The sequence below is a fragment of the Cucurbita moschata genome, unplaced genomic scaffold, assembly GCF_002738365.1.
Source record: "Cucurbita moschata cultivar Rifu unplaced genomic scaffold, Cmos_1.0 Cmo_Scf00059, whole genome shotgun sequence".
NCBI lineage: Eukaryota > Viridiplantae > Streptophyta > Magnoliopsida > Cucurbitales > Cucurbitaceae > Cucurbita > Cucurbita moschata.
Genome location: NW_019268575.1, coordinates 737348 through 758070, shown reverse-complemented (window position 1 = coordinate 758070; position 20723 = coordinate 737348). Strand labels below are relative to the sequence as shown.

Genomic DNA, 20723 nt, shown 5'->3' with positions numbered 1-20723 from the left:
GGCATGCAAGATTTGGACAGGTTAGCTACCATAAGTTGAAGCTGATTATAGAGAAATCCATGCTCAATGGTCTACCTCAACTTGAAGTCAAAACAGACGTTGTTTGCACTGGATGTCAATATGGTAAAACTCATCAATTACCATACAAAGAATCAAGTTTCAAAGTAAAGAAAAAATTAAAGGTAATTCACTCTGATTTGTTCGGTCGAGTCAAACAAGCATCGATCAGCAGAATGCGGTATATGTGACATTTATTGACGACTACTCAAGATATGTGTGGACTTTCTTTATGAAAGAAAAGTCAGACACGTTCTCAAAGTTTCAAGAATTCATGATGATGATGGAAGGAGAAGTAGGAGTGAAGATTTGTTGTCTACGTTCAGAAAATGGCAGAGAATACACGTCAGATGAGTTCAATCAATATTTACACGAGTGTGAGATACGACATCAGTTTACGTGTGCTAACGTGCCACAACAAAATGGTGTAGCAGAAAAAAAGAATCGACACCTTGCAGAAATCTGTCGAAGTATATTACACGCAAAGAATGTTCCAGGAAGATTTTGGGCTGAAGCTATGCGAATTGCTATCCATGTGATCAACAAGCTTCCCCAACCAAAGCTAGGATTTGTCTCACCATTTGAGATACTATGGGACATGAAACCTATAGTTAGTTACTTCCAAGTATTTGATTGTGTTCGCTATGTATTTGTGGCTAACCATCTACGTAGCAAGTTTGACAAGAAAGCAGTCAAGTGTATATTTGTTGGATACGACAATCAGAGGAAAGGATGGAAGTGCTGTGATCCAACAAGTGGAAAATAGTATACATCAAGAGATGTAGTTTTTGGGGAAGCATCTTCATGGTGGTCCTCGGAGAGGAAAGTCTTACCAGATTCAAACATGAAAGAAATTCTACAACAGATGATGTTGATGTTCCTGAAGGTTCATATGACATTGATATTGACAAGCAAGAGGTGATTCAATCAAGCAAATCTGATAAAAATGAAACGACACATCAACAACTTAGGCGATCAAATAGAATCCGAAGGCCAAATCCTAAGTATGCAAACGTAGCTATTGTAGAAGATAGAGTTTACGAACCAAAGATATATGAAGAAGCATCACAAAACTCAATTTACAAAAATTGATGGAGGAATAAATTATAGCCCTAGAGCTATAAGGACCGGATTGACTCGATGACTCAAAAAGGCGGGTAACTTTATCTCGCTAAATAAAACCATTAAAATTTAAAACATAATTTACATTATACCAAAATAGTGTGCTCACATTACTAATTTAAAATACGACATAACGGTTAAAACACAAAATAAGAAACAGACACAAAACATTTTAAAACAAAAGGGTTGAAGACGACGGGTGAGGTTTGTCTATTGCACCTGCTCTAGAGTTTGCTACTGGTCTCGAACAGCTCCTTATCAACTGAAAAAAATGGAGAATTAGGAATGAGTACAAGACTCAATAAGTGACCTACTTGTAGGGCTCTTAATCGTATCCTTAATATGTTAGGGTACCACATTCTTTGTTCTTGTCTTGTTCTTGTTCTTGTTCTTGTTGTAAGTACTTAGGCCCTCTAATTCTTGTTCTTGACTTGGAGTTCTTATCTTGATCTTTCTTGAGGACCTTGGTCCTTGAATTCTAAAACCTTGGTTATCCTTTAAGGGGCCTTAGTACCATGGTTCTTGGTTCTTGATTCTTGTCCATAGAACTAGGATCTTGATCCATGTTCTAGTCCTTGATCTTTCTCTTTTCCTTGGTACTTTCTAGGTTCTTGTTCTATTCTTGGTTCGTTCTCCAAGACATTCCCCTTAGGATTTACAACATTAGACATGTACCTAACAATCCTGTATCCAAGGTTTCTTGCGTTCCAAGCGACACAGCCTTAACCTACATTTAAGGTTACATGCGTACCAAGCGACGTAGTCTTACCGCATCTTAGGGCTTGCCCTTCGATATGGTATGCTTAACCTATGCCCAAGGCTTCATGCATTTCAAGCGGGATAGTCTGAGAACATACATCCAAGGCTTCTTACGTTCCAAGTGATGTATTCTTAATACTGCATCAAGGGCTAGCCTTATAATTGTCTACTTAACATATGCTTAAGGCTTCATGCGTTCCAAGCAGCATAGTCTAAGTCATGAGCATGTTGTACCGTGGGAAGTTTTAAGAGGTTCTTAATTCGTGGCTAAGGTAACCTACTCTCTTCTTGTTCCTACGTGATCTTAGGCTACTCCCCTTGATAGACCATAAAGGTCACTTGCTCGGTGCATACTTTAACATGGCATCCTGCAAGTCTGCAGGACATCTCTTCTAGGTGAGGGAAACTTGAGGCATGACATCCTGCAATGGAAACATAGTGCAGGGTATCCCACCTAGAAGAGGAATTCTTGGGCACCGCTTGGTGGGAGGTCATGAGTCGCTTTGGACATGACTAGAGTATTACCTAGCATTCTTGAGTGTCTGAGTTTGGGGACCTTGGTCCTTCGTCCTTGAGTAGTACCTAGCATTCTTCTTACTTGGGTAGTTGTAAAGCTTGTGTGTTGTTCTTGGTTCTCGATCTTGTAAGTTTCTAAGGTTCATAATTCCTAGAGGCATAAGTTGTAACTTGCATTTGTAACCATATGAACCCATCTCAGCGTCAGTTGTTCTAGGTCATAGATTCCTAGGGAGTTCTTTAAAGGGTTCTAGAAAAGTCTTGATTCTTGTGGTGTTTCCTTTAGGTGTTTCTTGGGTCTTAACTTGATTTAGGTTCCAAATTTACTCAAATCAACTTGGAACCTCAAACTTATCTTCATGTCCTTCATAATCGACCTTATAAGAAGTAGCAAATCATTCGGAGCACGTATAGACCTTGAATTTTCATGAGTAGACCTAGGGGCATTTTGGTCATTTTACCTCTAATTCTTGGTTTTGCTACTTAACTTATTCTAATCCTTTCAAACTTCATCAAATCATCAAACATCGTAAAATAAGATCTACTTCAAGGTTTCATATCATTTGGAGGTCATCTAGGTCATGAACCGTAGGTAGATATCCTTAGGGGCATTATGGTCATTTTGCACCATTTCTTGGATTTCCTACTTATCCTTATCAAATGATCACCAAATTTCATATATAACGTAAACATGCTATAATATGCTAAGTATTAAAATTTCATAGGCAGAGGAGGTCATTTATAGGGTTATTTTAACATTACCTAATTCTCGAGCAATTTGATCGGTTCAAGGCCTAAACTCACGGTTCTTTGAGTTTTTCTTTCATGTAACCATAGTTCATACTTGGTTTGGGGTTCATATGGAAATCCAAGTGATTCCTACAAGTATTTCTTAACAAAAAGTTCAAGCTGGCTACTTACCTCGTTGTCGACATTCGGGACCTCCGTTCTAGAGCTTCTGGTATCCTAATTACCTCAAATATCCTTCCAAAGACTCCTTATTGTGTCTAGTTTTTGAAACCATAAAGTGTTTCATGAGAACCGATCTGGAAAGGGGTTAATATTGAGAAAACTGAGGGAAGGTCGAGTTTTGGGTTGACATGGCCGGTTGGCCACATCATCATCTTCTTCCTCCAGACGGGAAGAAGACGCGGCCGCCATATAGCACCTCCATCTAAAACTCGCCCTCCCCAGCTCCGATCACACCGTTTCTCCCCTCGAATTCTTCATAAAAATTAAAGATGGTGTTACAAGGAAGAGTTAGGGATTGATTTCATACCTTCTTGTTGATTGTAGCCTAAGATATTCGCTTCCAAAGTTCGTCCAAAATATGATTTTTCACTGGAGTAAAAATAGAAGATTTCTTATTGGGTAGCCGATTCTAAAGGTTTTCAAGGCTTGATGTATTCATGGACCTTCTTCGTTATTCTTCTCTCAAGCTTAAGGAATTGGTTTAGAGGAACGACTTTGAGTGCGGGATCTTAATTTTGAGAAATCACTCTCGGTCTATAAGTTACTCGACACTTTCGATTTTCGATCTCTTGGTTATCTTGTTGTACGACGTACCAGCTCTCGATTCCTCCAATTTGAGCCCGAAACGGATTTTCTTCAATTGGGCATGTTTCTGAGGTTATTTCTCTTCGTGGTCTTCTATGGAAACATTATTTAGAGGTGCATAAACCTATTGGGGTCGTCCTTGCTCGACGAATTCTCTCGGATCCTTGGATTGGAATTTTGAGTTTTCCTTGAAGCTCTTTAATGGCGGATTGGATTGGTGGAATGGTTTCTAGGCACTTTTAGACTATATTCCTTCATAGAACTTGTGGGTAATCTTGTTTAGAAGCTATAGGAACAAGTTTGAAAGAAAATGGTCGAGAATTGCTCTCGAATTTGGAAGAAATTCGAGAGTAGGAGATCCAAAATCTAAACGCTTATTGCCAATGACTAGAAGCTCAACCTTGCTCGATTCTTGTTCCAAACGATTGCCCCAACTTTAGAATTTATAGGAGAAACTAAAACAAACATTGGGAGCTCCAGAATCGTCGTGAATTATCGGTTGGATTTTCTAGAACATTCGTTAGAAATATTTACTCTGATCAGAGCCTCACCGACCTTGGTTTTGAATCCTAGCCATTGGATGTGATGATCCGTGAGTGTTCTAGAATATATCCAAGTTTGAAGGAGATCCAACGATTGAGAGTCGAGATTCGAAGGATTTTGTGCAGAAGGCTGTTAGGTTATGGAGCCTGATGCTTATTTATAGCTTCGTCAACAGTTATATCCTGTAAAGCTATATTTGGTAAAGCTATATCGGGTAAAGCTATATATAGTAAATAGCTATATATAGTAGATGGTTAAATCTGGTAAAGTTATATATAGTAAATTGAACTATATATATATCCCGTCCGGTAGAGCTTTGATATGTACTTTCTATTCTCTGTACTCTCTCTTGTTGTACGTACCTGAAGTCATCAATAAAAAAACTCCTTTTAGCCAGAGTTCTCCTTGCAATTTTCTCTATCCCATTCTTTGTGTTCATCTAGATCGAGCGTGTGCATTGTTGTGCGATCCTAACAACTGGTATCAGAGCCATAGCCTATGAAGTAGCATTTCATAGCTTTAGCATCAAGCTTATCTCTCTTCTCTCGATCAACATGAACATACGTTGTACAACCAAAAGTTCTCAAGTGAGAGTACTTGAGTTCTTTTCCTGTCCATACTTCTTCGGGCAATTTGAACTTCAAGGGTACTGACGACTCTCTATTAATCAAATATGCTGCTATGTTCACAGCATCAGCCCAGAATGTCTTTGGTAGTCCAGAATGAATCCTCATGCTTCTTGCTCGCTTATTCAATGTTCTGTTCATCCTTTCTGCAATGCCATTTTGTCTTGCCTTACCGGGAATTATTCTTATTAATCTAATTCCCTCAGTTGCACAAAATGTTACAAACTCTGATTTGTTGTACTCTCCTCCATTGTCAGACCTCAAGCATTTGATCTTCAAGCCGGTCTGATTTTCAACTTCAGCTTTCCACTTCTTGAAGGTGGTGAACACATCTGACTTGTGTTTCAGAAAGTAAACCCATACCTTCCTGCTGAAGTCATCGATGACTATGGAGCGATATGTTGAAAGCATGAAAATATTACGTTGTCTTGTGAATTGCATGTATATAATGATATGAATGACATGACGACCGATAAATAACATGAAATATAACCCCGATATAAGCATGGACGATATGATAACTGATACGAGACAGGGTATGATAGGAATAAAATGATAGCGAGGTTATATTTAATAATGTTGAAAATGGAAAAATATTGGGACCTCATGCAGTAATGTGTTCTCATGCATTCGAGGATACTCGTATTCCTCCACGATGGTACGGGCGCGTACACCACTAGGTAGCTTTACTACCATTATGGTTTACATAATGCTGTCGTACTGGCTATTACTTCTAACGGGTATCCGACATAGAGAGCTACCAGAGCATGCTCGCCCGACAAGGAAAGGGGTCAAAGGTGTGCGAACCGATTGGCGGGTCCATACTCGCATGTATGGGCCATGTGTAGAGTATATGGTACACATCCAAGCTGCCCGTTAGGATAGTACCGTAGGAAAATAGACTGTTATGATAGATCTCGTCAATTCATTCGCATTTTCTTGCATCATAACCCTGATAGGGGGTCGCTTACTGAGTATTCTTAAAACGCTCAAGCCTCATGCTACTACATTTTTCACATAAAGGAAAGGCGCCCCTTGAATTTAAATATGTTTCTATCTTCTGCACATTCCATTGTCTTTACTTTGTGATGCCACCGTCAACTGTACATGGGTGCCTTGACTTTACCTATAAAATGATCTAGCACACGGCCTGAGCATTGCGAAGAATAGTTAGTAAGTGTCCCATCTATAGTGGTCATGAAGAAATGCAAACACATGGAACAATGCTCTAGGGACCTATCACTATCTCATCCTAGGGGTGACCTCCAGTTCGGACTAACTTGGATGCATAGTACTTCCTTACACACGACCCACACTTGCGAGTGTTAATCTCCAGGTGGTTCGCACCCCCTGGACCCGTCACCGTCGAGCTAGCTATTCGTAGCAACGTCTAAAGGTCAGTGAACCCCTGAGTGTCATACTCGACATCATCACCGTCATTAACGTAATATGCAGGTCCTTACTCATCACCATAAAAGGGAAAAATCCCAATGCTTATGTACATACAGAAATGCATGAGGTCCCTCTATTTCTCATCCTTAAAACGTCTTCTTAAAAAAACCCTAGTTTCATCTTTATATTACCATTAGTAATACATGCGCATTAAGTACTCATCTTTAACATCGTTACTCATATTTTGTAGGGTTGAGCCCTAGGCCGAATTCTCAACATGATGCAAAATAGCATTCATAACATACATCTTACTTAACATAGAAAACATCATCATATTATGGTAACAATATCATGCATCATAATCAATATATATCATCATCATAAAGTCATAAAATACATCATAATCATCATTGCATGTCATCAAACATCATCGTGTATCTCATACACGTCATCATACATCATATCTTATACAACATATGTCATACAGTCTATGTAGGGTTGTTTGTACGTGGGTGTGTTGTCAATAACGGAAAAAAAGTAGCACGTGTCTTGAGTATTAAAATGTACTAAGTAATAGCCCAACTACTAGTGTCGAAAAATACAATCACATGCAATCATAGTAGAACCAATCTTTTCATAAAATTTTTCCCTTGTCTCTACTTTCCCGTCTATGTAGGGTTGTTTGTGTAATACTTCTCTATACATGACTCATGCCGTGAACATGGAACGACTAGGCTGGCTCAGATATGTATCCTGAGCTTGATTACAGGCTTGCGTAAGCTCACACTATCGAAAGCTATGAAGGGAAAGGAGTGTGTATAATATCATGATCTATGCATCCGTACTAATCAAATGGGGAGTATCCCAATACATGTGACATTTGTTTCAAATCGTGGTACATATTTTAATTTATGCCCTAAAGCCTCGTAATTAATTATTCAATTTTTAATAATAATTTTGATTATTTTATTTAAATTTAATATTATCTATAGTATTTAAAATCAAATGTTATTAATGTAATCCTGAATAATATATGGTTTACATATGGGAGGATAATGTTCAAATAATAACCTAAATGGTCTATAGTATAGGGATAAGGTTGGGTGCCTTATTCTAGTAACACTATTGATATGACCCACTTTGTAATTGTTACAAATTATTTTATCTAAATTGTTTTATCTAAATTGTTTGATCTTATACAAGTGAGTGTGACTCAATCTTAATTCCGAGTAAATTATGAACTCCTACCTGTTAGGGTTTGTCCTTAGATGTGCAGAGGTGAGAATGACTTTTGTAGTCGATTCAATATGCCTGCAATTTTAGAAACTTGACCAAATAGAGAGCTTGGAATATAATTTCACGAGATGAAATTTCCTTCTTCCTATATAGGGTATGTAGTTGAGTAGTTTCCTTAAGTTCTAATTTCAAGATGCGAACAATGAGGCTACATCTTACTTGACCGAGACGAACTTGGTTTATGATTAGATCATAAACAAATTGTTCATTAAAGATATTATCACAGGGGTAAAATGAGTTTTTGACACAACTATAATTACAAACAACTCGTGAAGGAGCAACTTGGTTATAATGATTATATCAATGGACACAACTTATCTTATACTGCATATGCAACTCTATGTCTATAGTGGAGTGACTTATAGTTATCGAATGAAAATTGATTAATTAAAGAGCTTAATTACTTAATTATTATCATTGAGTCTTATAATTTATTGGTCTATAAGATCCGTGTAGTAACACTAAAAAAAATTCAATTTAATTGAAACAAAAATTGGAAATGTTCACATTAATATTTAATATATCCCATAGATTAAATCTTTGTAAAGAAAATATATTATAATTTGGAGGGTTCAAATTAATATAATATTTTAGATATATTAAATAGAAATGAAAATTATATTTAATTTGAAGGGTTCAAATTAAAATTTAATATATTAAACATTGATGAGAAAAATTATATTTATTTTATTTGATATATTAAATATTAAATATATGATGTATAGTTCTTGTCCTTTTCCTTATCGTTAGTTTTGTTCGTGGTTCTTGTTCTTAGTTCTTGCTGTGCTTCTTGTTCTATTTCTTAAAACTCTCCCTTTAAGATTTACGGTACTAGACATGAACCTGAGAACATGTATCTAAGGCTTCATGTGTTCAAAATGACATAGTCATAACCTACATACAAGGTTTCCTGCATTTCAAGCGATGGAGTTTGAACTTGCATCAGGGGTTTCATGAATTCCCTGTGATACAGTCTGAAACCAATACCCAAGGCTTCTAACATTTCAAGCGGTGTAGTATAAAAACTGCATCTAAGGCTTCACATGTTCCTACCAGCATAGTTTGAAAATCTACGCTCAAGGCTTCACATGTTCCAAGCGATATAGTCTGAAATCTAACCAAGACATCTTATGTTCCAAGCGATGCAGTCTATATAACCTATACGCTTAAGGCTTCATACGTTACAAGCGGCATAGTTTTAATACCTATGCTTAAGGCTTCATATGTTCTAAGCGACGTAGTCTGCAACTTGTCCTAAGCTCTTCACTCCTTGTGGTCTTCTTGAAACTTCTTCTTTATGTCCAGAAACTGCTTGAAATAGATCTTACACAATTAATTTTCTCGGAGCCTTGAATTGAATTTTTAAGTTTTTCTCGAGCTCCTTCAATGATAAATTAAATTTGCTTACAAGTTATGTGCATTTTCAGCGTTTGGTTTCTTAACCAAACTTGTGAGTAATATTATTTGGAAGGTGTAGAGAAAAGTTTGAAGGAAAATGGTAGAAGGCTCTCTAATTTCGAAGAAATCTGAGAAAGGAAAACCCAAAAACTAAACATTGATATTTCATGATTGAAAGCTCTACTTTGCTCGATTTTTGTTCCAAATGAAAGCCCCTCTTTCAACCTTTATAGAGGAAGTAAACCAACATTGAAATGAAATTTTGTGCAAGGCACTATGGTAGCATATCAGATTATCTCATTTTTATGGTATTTTTCCTTTAATTCTTTCAATCTTTAACGGGTAGTTTAGTGATTTGCTATTTTTTGAACATTTTATTAATATTTTTCGAATACTGTAGTCATTTTAGGGCCTTTTTCTAATTCTTTCCATCTTCCTGCTAGCGCTCAATAGTTGACACATATGGAGATATAGGAAAATTTGAAGGTCACTTATAGCGAGCAACGACTCCTCCATACCTATTAGACTTCCCAAGAATTTGTGACATACGAGGACACTAAGATTTATGTGTAGAAGACAAATTGACGAGTTGGACCTTGGAGACTAGGAAATGAGACCATAAGTACACCCTGAAATCCACATACACCTCGGAGGGTGACTTACACCCTTGGAATAGGAATATGTAGGGTATATGGACCTTAAGTGTCTGAAAGGGCTAGAAATGAACCGAAGCCATGGATTTTGCCAACTCTTGGACCCTGATGGAGAACATGAATTAAGAAACAAAATTTTGATAAGCCTACAAGTAGGTGATTACCGAGTATTTTTATACTTATTCTTGCTATTCTTTGTTTACATATTGACTGTATCCAACCACTTGACAATAGGAGCATGAGAGCCACTCAACTATAGAGAACTTTTTAATAATACTTTAATGTCACTCTCTCAAAACTCGTATTATTTTGTAAATAGTTTTACTTTAAATCTCCTGACATGATTCGCAGTTTTAGCACTTTTTATTTTGTAAATATTAAACTATAAATTATTTATAAAAGTAAAGAAGAAAATTACGTTGGACTCACAATATGTACTAGAAATTGTAGAACATGATAGGACCGTAAATTGAAATGATGTAATAAATAGAAGGAACCATTTTGTGTGCCATGGAATATGTTATTTTCAACCAACTAGCTCGTCTAGCTTAGTTGGTAGAGAACAAGGCTCTTAATCTTGTGGTTGTGGGTTTGAGCTCCACAATGGGTGAATTTAAAACTAGAAAAATTCTCTTTTAAAATTAGAGTCTCCAAGTTTTGGTTGATCATGGTTTGTTCCATTAGTCATGTTATTTCAAGTATGCTATTTGAGGTGAAACGTATGGTTTATGTGTTAAGACATTTGAGGCTTTACTTAGTTTTGAGTTATTGACATGGATTCAAAAGTTTTTAAAATTAATTTATATTAAAAGTAATTATCACCCCTTACTTCTCTAAGGGAATGAATCAATGCATTTAAGCCAGGACAACGATCTTAAGCAAGAAATTTATATATCCTAAGAATTAATTTAAGGATTTAAAGCATTTGAAAAAGGATGGGAAAAGAAGAGGCAAACCAAAAGACTACAAATCAATTTTTTTTTTTCAATTTGTAAGGATCTTTCCGCATTTTTTAATTCACTATCTAGAATGAATTTTAATAGGTTCAAGTAAGGAATAATGACTTGAAATTTTTTTAGAAAAAATCTATACGTTTTAGAAAAGTAATAATAAAATATTAAGAAAATGGCACATTACCAAAATAACCCTTAAAATATGGATAATTATGAAAATGCCCTTCTTTCCAGAATCAGAACTTCCACAATGACCTTCTACACACTCTATTGAATCTCAAAAACAAGCATGGGATCCCTCCAAAATTGGACAAAATCTAAAATGTTCACAGATCACCACATCAATAAGTTAGAATTCAAATTGGAAGTCTATAACTCGCTGATCAAAGAGGCTGTTTCTGATGGATTATCTAGAAAATTAATCTCTAAATCACGACAATGATTGAGGTTTCAGCATCGGTGTAAGTTTTCCCTATAAGGTCTGAAGTTGAGGCAATAGTATGGAACAAGAATCAAGTTGAATCGATCTCTCAATCACAAGCAATAAGCGTTTCTCCCTTGTTCCCCTTTAAACTTCTTCCTACAACTTCTAAACAAGATTACAAACAAGATTTATGAAGGAATCGAGCATTGAAAATGCCTAAAAACCATTCCCCCAATCCGATCTGCCATTGAAGAACTTCAAAGTAAGCTTGAAAATAAAATCCGAGCCTACACACAAATTCGTCGACCAAGACAAATCCTAATAAGTTTCTGCACCTCCAAGAAGTATTTTCATAGAACATCGCGAAGAAAAATAACCTCAGGAACGTTCCCAATTGAAGGAAATCCGTTCCTAGTAGAATTTGGGGGTAAGTGTTGAATTCCTATCTACGATCCATTTTCTTTCAAATTAAGAGTTTCTTTAGATAAAGAGGATCAAGTTGAGTAACTTTGATGTAGGAATCGAAAAACGTTGTAGAATGAGCTACCTAAGAAAAGGAAAATTCACGTTTTTAGACGAGTTGTAGATAGAGGACTATTTTTCAAAATTAAGGTCTCATGCAAAAAGACGTTCCTCCGAACAAATTATTTTACCTTGAGGAAATGATAATGAAGAGGTTCCATAAAACAATCGAGCCTTGAAAACTCTTAGAATCGGCTACCAAATAATGAATCACGAGAAAACAGATTTGAGACAAACTTTGGAGGCGGATATCTTAGACTACGATCCACGAGAAGGTACGAAATCAATCCGTAGCTCTTCCTTGTAACACCTACTTTAGTTTCATGAAGAAATCGAGGGAAGAAACATTGTAAATGGAGTTATTGTCACGACCCCACTTTCGAGGCTTCGAAAGACCAAATCGTGACTAAAAAGATGAAATCCAAAACAAATAAAATATAAGGTAAAAATCCCATAAAATTTAAAAAAGGAAAAACGAAATCAAGGACACCAAAATTAAATATAAAATTAAAGTCAAATGTTACAAATAGAAATTACAAATATAAAATAAAATACAAAAGACTCTAAATATGAAACCGGAAAAAGGACTCTAAAAGTCCGACAAGGGACTGACGCTCCGGAACGACACCCCTCTGTGACAGTGTAGCTCTCGAACACCTCTCCGTATCGACTAGTACCTAAAAAAAAAATAATAGGGGAGAAAGGGGTGAGTATAAAAATATACTTAGTAAGCAACCTACTTGTAGGCTTTTTTCGCATCCTTATCTGAGTAGGTATCCACAGTCTTATCTCTTGGTTCTAATGAGTACCAATCACACTACACCTCTCTTTTTTGTATCTTAGGAGGCTTGCCCATCTTATGTAGTGGAATGATCAGTGTCCTAAGGTGAGGCGCGACCTAATAAGTAAATCCGAGGGGATCGTATGACTGGATCTGAATACGCGACTCTCTCTGAACATCATCCGTGGAGGTTAGCTGACAACCCTCACACGGAACCATACATCCACTAAATGTAGGGTGCAACCCCCTGTGTGCCGGTCAGCTACTAAGTCATCCTACGAGGCTCCACGTCCCCCGCTCAAGGACTGGTTTCTACGTCCCAAGAGTCTTGTTCAAAAGACCCCTTAGCTATCACCACTAGGTCTGGGCACCTGTCACACTTCCCTCTCCTGATCAGCCAAGCTCAACGATCTCCGTACTGGAGCTCTGTCTCAACGGTACAGTATTGGAGCAGAGAGGGAAGAGGAGGTTCTGATGACACTATCCACACTGGTCAACTTTACGGGCTACCTACAGTTATAGTGGTGACCTACTATTATTTCTAGGGTGGAACTTGGTGGATTAGACTTGGATTCATGCATCACTAGGATTCTCGTGCAAGGTCTCACAAACCTATCAGGTTTGGAATTTTGGGCTCTAGATCCGCTGGTAATCGTTTCACGGGTCTAAATGCACGGTATTCTAGAGGTTTAGCCTACTTAGTCAGAAGCACCCTAATCTAAGTTCATAATTTCTTCATATTCAACAATAAAGATAACACAAGCAATCATCATTCATAGGTGTTAACACACAGCAGTTCATGCAATATTAACAAACATGCTCAACGGGAAGATAACGTCCATCTTCACCCAGAATGCAGATTTCACAAGTTTTCCATCCTCCTCATGCATACATATATTATCAGAATCTCAATCTAAATAGATTACATAATCATTCATAACTAGAAACCATAGATTTCCTGATTTATTTCATTTTCATTGTTTCCATACTAATATGCTAGGTTCGGTCAGCTAGGTTTATGGGTATGATAGCATGCATGCTTATTCCAAGCGGTTCCTACCAGTACTACTCGTGGGAATCCAAATGGCTACTTACTTGGTTGACGCATGCCTTCCCAAGCTCGAATTATTTGCCGAAAAAGATTTCAAAAATTCTGAAATTTACTTGATAGGTCCTAATTCTCATAAAAATAGGATCAAAGTTGAAATCCGGGCGAAAAATAAGCAAACGGAGGCCAAACGAGTGAGAGAATGGGGTCCCACGTGCCGTGCACGCGCCAGCAGGTCCCCCACAAGCGCCGGCACACGCCACCACGCGCAGGGCACACGTGCGGGCAGTGCCGCGTTTCAAACCCCACCGGCCGCGGACTTACCTTTAAATTTTTTTAGCGCGACACGTGGCGCACAATGTTTGGCGGGAAACGTCGTGTTGGACCGCGGGTTTCCGCACCGATTCGGCAGGCGTACGGGTCGACCCGACTGAGCGCACCAGTGGAACGCTGCCACATGACGCACCCCGGCTCCGCTGCGCTCTTCCGTTCGCCGGTCGACGCGTGGCGGTGTCTTTCTCTCTCCTGCGTGTGTTTCAAATTTCCAGATGTTAGCGTTTTCGATCAATTTTCTTCCCATTTTCTTATCTTTCAATCCGTAATGAAGAAAATTGTAGATCTCATATTCTACTTCTACAATATATTTTTCCTTTATTTTTTTCCTTGAACACAGGATGAGTTAAGGTCGTCCAAAGATACGGAAAAACTCACATTTTCTGTTTTCAATCGATTTACCCGAAGTTCGACTAAACTCAATTTTCGTCCAATTCTCGTCTAGGAACTTCAAGAAACCTGTGTGAATCTTATTTTAGTTACATACCTCAAAAACTCTAGATCTAACGCTCGAGAAACTCATCAGATTTAGATAAAATTGAAACAAGAAGTTCGGAACCTTACTTTTTGTGTTCTCGGATTTTCTCCAGTAATTAAAATGCAGTATTACAGGAATAATGACCTTTGTTTAAATTTGAAGCCAGAGCGACTTTTTACTTCTTGCAAGCCTGTTTTTTAGGACAAAAGACCCAACATTTCAGAGCACCCATGAATGCTAAGCGAGCGTGTCATGGAGGGCTTGTTTGTCCATGAAAGGTCCCTTCATGCCCACTGGAATGAATCCCCAAGCCATTCATGGATATCACTCCAGCTGAGAATGGTGACCCTGTAAGGAAATTCCTAAAAGTCCCTCCTTCATAGGTTGGAACAGCCGACGAATATAGTGAATAGCATGCAATACCATTTATGGGTTGTAGTAATCATGTTGGGCGCTGTCTTAGGACCTTCATCTGCTGGCAGGTCAAACATCGACCTACAAAAACCGTTATGTCATTCTCCATCCCTGGCCACTAGTAGAATCTTTTCAAATTCTGATACCTTTTCGTACTTCCTTTGCAGAACATGTAAGATATATCGTGAGGTCATAATCTTTTTCAGGATTTTCTCGTTTCGAGGAACTTAGAGAAGGACTTACCATAGCAAACCCCCGTTAGAAGAGTTTGTATGCTCCACTAGTCTCTATTTCTATTTGATTTCACATGATGAGTTGCTCGATTGGACTACTAAGCCATGTCTAACCTGATAATCATTCCCAAATTCTTCTTTAAAGGCTGCCTTGATTTTCTTCAACAGAAGCTCGATGACCGTCATCAGTATCTCTCATCAAAATAAGAACTCGTTTGGGGTTCTTAGCCTTGACTTTATTCAATGCCATAACACCATCATGCGCTACTCCAAAGCCATTGTCTCTAATCCCAATGGCTCCATCAGCAACACCACCTAACGAAGCGAACCCAAGTGAGGGTTTGTCACAGTGGAACCTTATAACACTACTGAACTCGTTTAGAAATCTCCTTAGTCTCGAGCCACCTTTTGAACTCAAGCTCAACAAAACTCCAGACCTGATTGTCCTTTTGGCAAAATGATAATCCTCAAACCGGTTTAAGATAGAACACCTATCAGAAATCAAGCTAAGAAACTTCCAACTGAACTCAAAATAACCCAATTGAGAAACAAAATAAGAAAACAGAGCCATTTTCTTGGACTATGGCCGATGGATTACACATGTTTTTGCAGCTAAGTGAAATTCATAGATATCAACGAGATGGGTGTTTTATAAAAAAAAAAAAAATTGGAAGGATACCACACACAAAACAGGTGAAAGATTTGCAAGAGAGTATTATTCAGAATTAGAATGAAGAAATTAAAAGAAGGATGTTGAAGTTCATTGAGAGGGACCTTTTGCCTCTACTTCGCAGCCACAAGTAGAAGGTGGAGCGAAATGTGGCACTTGTGGATGCGTCCTTTGATTGCGCCAAGTTTATGCCCTTTCCACGCTAGGCATCAAAATGACACCTAGTTTTCGCAACTCTACACTCCGCAATTTCGTATATTCCATTAGAATTGAAATTGATACTTAAATATTATCAGATGAGGGCTACGAAACTAACTGTAGTCGGCAAGTCCACCACAATGCCCATTGCCATTCTCTTTCAGAAATCAATAGAATGAAAGAACTTTTTGGGGGCATTCTTAATTTCTCCTTACACCCCCATAAACTACATGACTCAGTGACCATGGTCAGTCTTGGCCACCTTGTAACTGCATCAAACTTAGCGGAATTTATGGTGATCTTTCTGCTTGACTCTACACGACCTCAATTGTCATCTCAAACAGCCAAAATTTGCTCTTGGGGAACTTAGCGTACAATTGGTGTGTTCATAACATCATCATAACTTTCCCCTGAGTGTTCCTTGTCAACTAACTCCATCTTGGTGTACAACGACACTTTGTCATTGAAGTCGTCTTTGACGATAACAAGAAAATCCCTTAAACATTCGATTAGTCTAAAACTAAACCTTAGCAAGACATTGATCAGGTCGAAAGACTTATCAATAAACTTTTCTTCCTCGTGATTGCTGCTAGTAGTTGTCTTCGATATATCTCTCTCCTTGATCTTCATAAGAGGTATCCTAAACTTGTCGAGACCCTTACAATCCTTACTACTTCACCAAGAATGGTCTCGTAGCTACCTCCCAAGTGGCCAACATAGGTCTTTCCTCACAACGAGATAACTTGTCATGTAGCTCGCCTGAGTACTAATATTCGTCTGAGCTAAATGCAGGTTCTTTTGAAAGTAAAGGTTCCTTGTATAAGTCCTTTACATTCACTTAGGCCAACTCCTGTAGTGTCTTATGGTTGAACAAGTCACATTTCCTTTCGTAGTGATATCTTATATTGGCTCGTGCGTGTGTATCTCTCAAGTTCTTGTAAAGGATCCTATGAAACTCTCTAAAAACTCTTGTTTGGTAACTAGTCTTCCTCAAGCTCTGAGGATACTTTTATCTATGTCCAAGGTTTTCCTTAAGACACATTATGTCTTCTTCTTCCCTTACTAGTGTACTATCACCATCTCATTACTCTTCAGATAGTTTCCAAACTCACATTATCTAGCATCTGTACTTTTGTCTGAGCATGCTTCACAAGTATGGTGTTACACTCATGTGTGAAAATAAAGTTCTACTCTTTGTAATCCAGATAACCTAAACAAGGGTTGGTTCTTACTAACATGCATCTGAACTTTCTCCCTCCAGACGATAAAGGCATGGTCATAGCTTGACTGCTTTTTCTTGCTGTTCTCGACCCTAAGGTTCACTGGACTACCTTAACAGTTTTCACGTTTGTAAGCATTCTTGTTTTGACCTAAGAATAGGTTAGAACATGTTTATATGATCCTGATAACCATGTGCTGCTATTGGACTCGATCCTCTACACCAAGGTTCAAAACGACTTGTCATCCATTAGGTGATCCATTAATAGGAATATCCTACACTCCATATCTCATTAGTGGTATAAAGGGCACATCACACTTTTAGAAGTCCATAAACTTGAATAAACTTGAACTTAGCTCGTTAAGACTCCAACCAAACCTTGAAGTCATGACTTTCATCGCTTCATTCTCATTATTGGTGGATTTTATCTCGCAACTTCCCAACTTAACCAAAACTTAGTTGAGGTAATGGTTTGCTTGAGGGATGTTTAATTCCTATAGTGATCGTCTTTGGTTGTATGAACAATATTGCTTGGGTCTACTTATGTGGTTCGTACCAAAGCATTCTCTCTACTGTCTAGGCCTACTACGAGCTCTCCACTGAGGCATGCTTGCCATCTAGAATTATGGTCATAGGAGGCTGGGTCCAAGGTATTTCACCTCGTACTAGGCCTTAGAAAGTCACATGTACATCTTTGGACGTCTCGCACTCTGCGGCGTCACCTCTCTATCTTTCTAAGGCTAGTAAGCTATAAAATGACCTCTCTCGGCCTTCTCACAATAACTCGCATCTAGCATCGACGTATAGAGTGATCATTCCTTATTTATCGCCTTGAGGCATAATCATAGTTACCGCGTAACCCAAGACAAACATAATATTCACACGCTTTACATCATATCATAACATATTAAACAGGGTTAGACTGAATACCTGGCCGCAGCGAGGCGTGTCGTCGAGCTGAGTCACAAAGGTGTACGACTCTCTATCCTAAAAATAAAATCTATAGAATCTAAAACCTAACTGCTCTGATACCAATCTGTCACGACTCGACTTTCGAGGCTTCGAAAGACAAAATCGTGACTAAAAAGACGAAATCGAAAATAAATAAAAAGAAAAGAAAAAAAAAATATAAGGTAAAAATCGAACAAAATTTAAAAAAAGAAAAAGAAATCAAGGACACCAAAATTAAATATAAAATTAAAGTCAAATATTACAGATAGGAATCACAAATATAAAATGAAATACGAAAGACTCTAAATATTAATACAGACAAAGGACTCTAAAAGACCGACAAGGGACTGACGCTCCGGAACGACACCCCTTTGTGACAGTGCAACTCTCGAACACCTCCCCGTATCGACTAGTACCTGAAAAAAAAAAAAAAGGGAGAAAGGGGTGAGTATAAAAATATACTCATAAGCAACCTACTTGTAGGCTTTTTTCGCATCCTTATCTTAGTAGGTATCCACAGTCTTATCTCTGGCTCCATGTCATCCTACGTGGCTCCACGTCCCCCGCTCAGGTATGGGTTTCTACGGCCTAGGTCTTGTTCAAAAGACCCTTTAGCTATCACCACTAGGTCTGGCACATGTCACACTTCCCTCTCCGAATCTACCAAGCTCAACGATCTCCGTATCGGAGCTCTGTCTCAACGGTACGGTATCGGAGTAGAGGGGGAAGTGGAGGTTTTGATGACACTATCCACACTGCTCAATTCTAGCGGGCTACCTACAGTTACCGTGGTGACCTACTATTCTTTCTAGGGTGGAACTTGGTGTCTTAGACTTGGATTCATGCATCTCTAGGATTCTCGTGCAAGGTCTCACAAACCTATCAGGTTTGGAATTCCGGGCTTTGGATCCGCTGGTAATCGTTTCACGGGTCTAAATGCACGGTATTCTAGAGGTTTCCCAATCTAGGGTCTCATCTAGCCTACTTAGTCACAAGCACCCTAATCTAAGCTCATAATTTCTTCATATTCAACAAGAAAGATAACACAAGCAATCATCATGCATAGGAGTTAACACAGAGTAGTTCATGCAATATTAACAATTTTGCTCAACGGGAAGATAACGTCCATCTTCACCCGGAGTGTAGATTTCACAAGTTTCCCATCCTCCTCATGCATACATGCATTATCAGAATCTCAATCTAAACAGATTACATAATCATTCATAACTAGAAGCCATAGATTTCCTTATTTATTTCATTTTCATGGTTTCCATACTAATATGCTAGGTTCGGTCAGCTAGGTTTATGGGTATGATAGCATGCATGCTTATTCCAAGCGGTTCCTACAAGTACTGCTCGTGGGAATCCAAATGGCTACTTACTTTGTTGACGCGTGCCTTCTCAAGCTTGAATTATTTGCCGAAAAAGATTCCAAAAATTCTAGAATTTCCTTGATAGGTCCTAATTCTCATAAAAATAGGATCAGAGTTGAAATCGGGGCGAAAAACAAGCAAATGGAGGCCAAATGGGTGTGAGAATGGGGTCCCACGCACCGTGCATGCGCCAACAGTAGGTCCCCCACACGCGCCGGCACACGCCCCCACGTGCAGCCCCCACGCGTAGGGCACACGTGCGAACAGTGCCGCGTTTTGAACCTAGCGACACGTGGCGCACAGTGTTTGGCGGGAAATGTCGGGTTGGACCGCGGGTTTCTAAACTGGTTCAGCGGGCATACGGGTTGACTCGACTCAGCACACCAATGGAATGCTGCCACGTGACACACACTAGCTCCGCCATGCTCTTCCATTCGCCGGTCGACGCTTGGCAGTCTCTTTCTCTCTCCTGCGTGTGTTTCAAATTTCCATATGTTAGCATTTTCGCATTTTCGATCTATTTTCTTCCAATTTTCTTATTTTTCAATCTGTTATCCATATCAACAAAGTTTCTTCACGAAAATTGTAGATCTCATATTCTACTTCTACAATATATTTTTCTTTTATTTTTTTCCTTGAACACAGAACGAGTTAAGGCCGTCCAAAGATACAAAAAAACTCACATTTTCTATTTTCGATCGGTTTACTCGAAGTCCGACTAAACTCCGATTTTCGTCTGATTCTCATCTAGGAACTTCAAGAAACCTATGTGAATCTTATTTTAGTTACATACCTCAAAAACTCCAAATCTAACGCTCAAGAAACTCCTCAGATCTAGATAAAATCGAAATAAGAAGTTCGAAACCTTACTTTGTCCGTTCTCGGATTTTCTTGCTGAAATGAGTGAATCCACCCCCAAACTCTTTTTCCAGCACTGAGAGAAGTATTGCTTCAAAGTTTCTTGCCTTGGATTCGATCTTCAACGATGGTTTGTCTTCTCTGTTCTTCTTCTCTCCCAAACCCTAACTTCTTCTCCTTTCTCCTTTCTCTCTCTCTCTTTCTCTTTTTTTTTTTTCTTTTCTTTCTTCTTGGAGCCCAAATAACTAGACCCCTCAGGTAAGGTAAGGGCAATACGACCCTTTTGTCCCTATGTTGTTTTTTTTTTTTTTATTTAGTTATCTAAAAATTCGGGTATTACAATCACGTG

At 38.4% G+C, this 20723-nt stretch overlaps 1 long non-coding RNA gene across 1 annotated transcript; it reads right to left on the bottom strand.

Annotated features, from left to right (window-relative positions):
* Nucleotides 1-14118: 14118 nt before the first annotated feature.
* LOC111436709 lies at nucleotides 14119-20436 on the bottom strand. Its single transcript, XR_002709310.1, has 3 exons — nucleotides 20387-20436; nucleotides 20200-20281; nucleotides 14119-14172 (listed from the first exon to the last, which is right to left on the bottom strand). It is a non-coding gene; the product is annotated as an uncharacterized LOC111436709 (long non-coding RNA).
* Between the last annotated feature and the right edge of the window lie 287 nt (nucleotides 20437-20723).